Below are 5,842 nucleotides of genomic sequence, written 5' to 3'. Positions count from 1 at the left end.
TACCACTGAGAGAAATACTCAAAGAAACATCCATTTATACATTGAGAGAACTAGATAGTATGTGATAACTGGTGCTGTCGAAATTACAGGCCTGTAATGTTCAATTTCTATCAGCTTTAGAAAGTAGTATCCATATCTTCTCATAAGTTTAAGTATACAAGGAAAATTATCTAACGCTTGAAATGAAAGAGGAAAGCTAAGAAACTTACCAGCAACATTTCATTCTGACCAGGAAGCAAAGAACCTTCATTGATTATTGAAATTCAAATGCTGAATCTAAAGGTCAACAATGCAGCATGGATCATTTGTCTACCTGGGCTTCTCTTATCCTTATCCTTATCCTGTTTTACTTTAACATGAAGTCAATTATCCATCTGCTTCAATGAATTTGGTGGCCAAATGTTTTACTTATTTACTTTAGTTGAGGAATTGATCCATAAATTTTGAGAATTTGAAGACAGTCAGTATTATTCATTCTTCACTGTTTTATTGATTGGTGCCTACAAATCCTCACTCTGTCAGCAAATAAAGTACAGTATGTGTCTGTCAAAATATCTTCCAACAAGTTGCATTTTACTGTGTGGAGATTGGGTGAGAAATTTGCTTATTCTCTTCTTTGTCTCTTCCTCTCTACTCCTGTTTTTACATTGGTACATTTCGCAAGTTATTTTTGTTTTCCTGGTTAATGTAATAGCCAGTTGTCCATTTGAAATGCCTCAACTGTTGTAAGTTTATTACTAGCATTCCAAGAGTATTTGCTGTATTCTTTTAGGAAGGTAGTGGATTCTGTTCAGCATCTCCCATTGTACAGTGTCAACTTGAAACACCAATAGAAAATACGGGAAGTACATAGAAGGCCTGGCACAACCTGAGGAGAGAGAAACAAAGTCAATGATTCTGGTCAGCATTTTCTATTTTTATTTCAGATTTCCAGCGTCCGCAGTATTTTGCTTTTGTAGATTGGAAGCATTTGAGGAATCCATGACTACAGCCTTCTGTTGCAAACTTGAATGGAGAAACACAGTACATCACATTAATACACTGTATCAGTCCAATTGCCCATTTTGCTAGTTAAAAGCTTATTTTTACAGTTTCCTGTCAAAGAGAACAGAAGGTTTGATTTTGGGCAGGTAACCAAATGCAAACATATTAGTGGTGCCATCACAATATTGGATTGTTTTAAAATCAGTTTTCCACAGAAAAGAAATTAAAATGATTAAGTGTTTGCACTTAAGTTAGAGCAAATCTACCAAAAGTTGGTGTTCTGCTTGTAGCTCAGGTTTTATTAAAATAATAATAATGTAACTGAATGAAATGAAACTAAATGAAACTGGGTGGACTATGCAGCAAATCAGTATTACTGTGGAGCAGACGAGGAGGAGTATGTGCAGCAAATCAAGATCACTGTGAAGCAGACTGGGAGAGCTGACCTTGGTGAGAAGGGCAATGGTGATGGCAGACAAAAATGGAAGCAAAAGCCCCTTTATCCTCTCAGACCCAATGTGTGGCATCATAGGAAAACAAATTAACAGTATTTTCTCATCTCTTTTGATTGATCAAGTGGTGCATATATGGAGACAATATTACAGCTGAAGACTAGTTAGAAAATATTTAACATTCAAGTTATTAAAATAAATAGATGGTTGAGTAGGTGATGTGCTGGAGTTGCTGTATGTTGTAGCTGGTTGATGCTAACGCAATCCACATTGACCATATCTGCAGTAAGTGTTGGCAGCTCAAGAAGAGATAATGAGCTGAAGCCTGAATTGCAGACACTCTGACTCTTATCAGGAAGGGGGATAATTACCTGGAAACTGTATTTCAGGAGACAATCACACCCCTCAGATTAATTGCATCAAATTTGGCCATGGACAGAGACAGGAGGGTGTAAGTGTGAGTGAGGCAGTTGTTGGGATCAAGAATGTCGCTTACAAGGACCTTCAGCTAGTGTCCTTATCCAGAACATACAAGGTACATGCTTTTGCTGCAAATGTGGACAAGGGGCAGAGACTGCAGGGAGGATGAGTGAACTGATGAAAGCACTACAGTACTGAACACCATTCAAGTGGGGAGAGAAAAGAGAAATGTTGTAGCATGAGGATGGTATAGGTTGGGAAATAGGTACTGTTCTCTGCAGCATTGACAGAGAGTTCCGAAGGATGTGTTGTCTACCAGGTGCCAAGGTTCAGGACATCTCTTCTGTGCTGGAGAGGAACTTGGAGTGGGAGAGGAACGATCCAATTGTGGTCCATGTAAATACCAATGACGCAGATAGGAATAGGGAGGAGTTCCTGTTAAGGAAGTAAGAGCAGCTCAGAGCTAAATTAGAAAGGCGAATCACAAAGGTAATAATCACACAGATTACTACTTAAATCATGTGCAAATTGGCATAGGGTAAATAAGATTACAGAGGTGAGTGCACGGATCAAAGATTGGTATGAGGAAATGGGTTCCTATTCATGGGGAACTGGCATGAGTTCTGTGGAAAGAGGGAGCTGTTCCTTTGGAATAGGCTTTATTTGAACCATGTTGGGACCAGAGTCCTGGCAAATTATATAACTATGGTTGTAGATATAGCTTTGGGAAGGCAAGGGTACAACTGAAGGAAAGTTTAAAAAGAAATGAGAGAGCAAAGGTGCTGGGCAGCAAAGAAGTGAATGATAATTAAAATGTCACAGGAAAGGCACAAAACACAAAAAGAATACAGGAGAAATCGTAACCAGAATAAGTAAAAATGGTAATAAGTTAAAGATTAAGACTCTTTATCTAAATACACACAACAAATGTAACAAGATAGATGAATTGACGGCACAAATGGAAATAAATGAGTTTGCCTTGGTAGCCATTTATAAAGATATAGTTGGAGAAAGACCAGGACCGAGAAGTGTATTGTACACCCCAGAAAAGTAGGCAAGAAGAAAAAGGACGTGGGATAGCTTTGTTAATAAAGGAAGGAATTTACATGGTGAAGAGTTGTGATATTGGTATATTAGATTGTGATGTGGAATAAGTTTGAGTGAGAATAAGAAAATGACAAGGGAAAGAAATTCTGAATGGGAGTTGTCTACAGGCCCCCAAAGAATTGTCTCACTGTAAGACAAGTATGAAACAGAAAATAATAGAGGTGCTTAAGGAGGTTGCTACAATTGTAATGGGTGATTCTTATCTGAATATTGACTGGACAGACCAGATGGGCAAGGGTATCATGGAAGTCAAATTTACAGGGAGCATCAGAAATTGTTTCTTAGAGCAGTACATTGCAGAATCTTCCTGAGGACAGGTCATCTTAGAGCTTGGAATGTGTAATAAGATAGAATTTATAAGAGATCGTCTAGTTAAGGAACTTTTAGGGGACAGGAACCACAACACGATAGAATTGGAAATTCAGCTTGAGGGCGAGCAAAGCAGGTCTTAACCTAATGTCTTCAATTTTTAAAAAAAGGCAATTCCTGACTTATGAAGAAAGAGTTGTCTAAAATGGGCGGTGCCTATGTAAAAAAAGGGAAAGGCCAGTAAATGAGCGGTGGTAGACATTTAAGCAGATCTTTCATAGCACTCAGGAAAAATTTACTCCGGTCAAAAAGCATCAGTATCACATTCTTTCTTTTGAACCTTCTGTGCTGTGTGTCAGTTTGAAAATCTTATTATTCCGTTTAGGGCAACTCATCATATATTTAGAATCCCATCTAAAACACCTGTTAACCATTACCTGGGTATTTCTGGAGTTCATCCTTCTATCATAGTATCACATTTCCTGTTGTCTGTCATAACTTGTCAAAGGTATCTTTATTATCCTTCCTTTTCGTTATGATCCTTCTTTCATATTGACGCTTCTGCCCCGTATCTGGATGATCTTGCATTGCCACTCATATTGAATTCTCCAGTTTTGATGTTACTGCTTCATGTTCCATTCGTACCATGAAAGTTGCTGAAATGAATGTTTACACCTGGAATTTTTTAAACATTTTGACATTACGATGAAGATGCCTCTTAACTTTTGTACATTTAAATTTGAAAGGTTATGGAGATGGAAGAATTATTCTTTTGAAAAAGATTCAATGAGAAAACACGTTGGACCTTTTTCACAGAATCTAAGAAGTGTAATGGTGCAGAAGGAAGCCATTCAGCCCATTGTGTCTGCACTGGCTCTCCAAATGAGCATCATGACTTAGTGTTATTCCCCTACCTTTTTCCCCACACCGTTGGACATTGTTTCAAACAATCATCTAATGCCATCTCAAACACTCAATTGAACCTCCTTCCATCACACATCCAGAAAGTGCTCATTGTGTGAAAGAGTTTTTTCTCATGTTGCATTTGCTTCTTTTGCAAATCACATTAAATCTATGCCCTCTCGTTGTTGATCTTTTATCTATAGGAACAGTTTCTTCCTATCTACTGTATCTCATGACTTGAAAAACCTCCAGCAAATCCCTTCTTAACCTTCTTCTCTCCAAGGAGAACAGCTTCAATCTCTCTAATCCAACCTCATAACTGAAGTTTCTTATCCCTGGGACCATTCCTGTAAATCTCTTCTGCACTCTCTCCATTCATCCCCTTCCTAAAGTGTGGTGCCCAGAACTCTACACAAAACTGCAACTGAAGTCTAATAAGTATCTTGGCAAAACAGATAACACAGTGTGGAGCTGGAAGAACACGGCAGGCCAGGCAGCATCTGAGGATCAGGAAAGCTGACGTTTCAGGTCAGGACCCTTCTTGGCAAGTTCAGCATCACCTCTTTGATCTTGTACTCTTTACCCCTATTAATAAAGCCAAGGATACCACTGTCTGAACCTATCTTGCCAATGATGTGTGTGCGTACACACCAGGATCCCTCTGCTCAAGTGCCTCCTTTAGAATTATACCACTTTGAATGTCACCTGCTTCTTATCTGCCCATTCCACCAATTTGTCTAAATTCTTTTGAATTTCAACACTATCGTCCTCACAGTTTAGTATGCTTCCAAGTTTTGTATCATGTGAAATTTTGAAACTGTCCCCTGAACACCAAGATCTACATCAGTAATAAGGATCACAAAAGTAAGAGTCCCAGTACTGCCCCCGGGGAATTCCACTACGAAATCTCTTCCAGCCCAAAAAATAACAATTGCCCATTACTCTCTATTTCCTATCACTCAGACAATTTTGGGTCCATTTTGCTCTTGCCCCATTTATTCCATAATCTGTAACTCTTCTCGTGAGGTTGTTGCGTGGCACTGTATCAAAGATGTGCTGGAAGTCTACATTCACCACTTCAATAGCATTACCCTCATTGACCCTTCTGTTACTTTTTCAAAAACTCAAGCAAGTTAGTAGAATACAATTTCCCTTCAGAAAATTATGCCGATTCTTCCTCATAAACCTACCTTTTTTCACGTGACTAGTAATATTATCCAAGATAATTGTTTCTAGAAACTTTTGAATCACGGAAGTTAAAATGACTGGTCTTAAAATTAATGACACCTAAACTCACAACCCTGAGATCAAGAGTCTAATGCTGTCCTGACTCAGCTAGCCAGGCATGCTAAACAAAACTTTTTGGGAAGTGCATGGTTTCAATTGATTGCTGGTCTTGCTTGCTTAAATTCACATCAAGGAAAACTGATGACATTTTTATGACTGAGTATAATTGCTGTTCTGTTTGATCAGTGTTTGCAAGCTTAGAGTTCATGTTTGGATTTTTCTGTTGAGCAAAGCCTGCTACAGAATAAGCTTAGATAACAAGGTGAAGAGCAGGATGAACACAGCAGGCCAAGCAGTATCAGAGGAGCAGGAAAGCCGACGCTTCAGGTCCAGTACCTTCTTCAGATTTCTGAAGAAGGGTCTAGGCCCGAAGCGTCGGC

The 5,842-nt window shown here is 38.8% G+C and overlaps 1 long non-coding RNA gene across 1 annotated transcript in view; it reads right to left on the bottom strand.

Annotated features, from left to right (window-relative positions):
- Positions 1-3,895: 3,895 nt before the first annotated feature.
- Positions 3,896-5,842, bottom strand: part of LOC125485091 — a 10,427-nt gene continuing 8,480 nt past the window's right edge. Inside the window, exon 3 of the long non-coding RNA XR_007263849.1 lies at positions 3,896-3,928. This is a non-coding gene — a long non-coding RNA (uncharacterized LOC125485091). The remainder of the gene's footprint in view (positions 3,929-5,842) is intronic.

Source organism: Rhincodon typus, chromosome 16, assembly GCF_021869965.1.
Source record: "Rhincodon typus isolate 14 chromosome 16, sRhiTyp1.1, whole genome shotgun sequence".
Taxonomy (NCBI): Eukaryota; Metazoa; Chordata; class Chondrichthyes; order Orectolobiformes; family Rhincodontidae; genus Rhincodon; species Rhincodon typus.
This window is presented reverse-complemented; position numbering and strand designations above follow the sequence as displayed.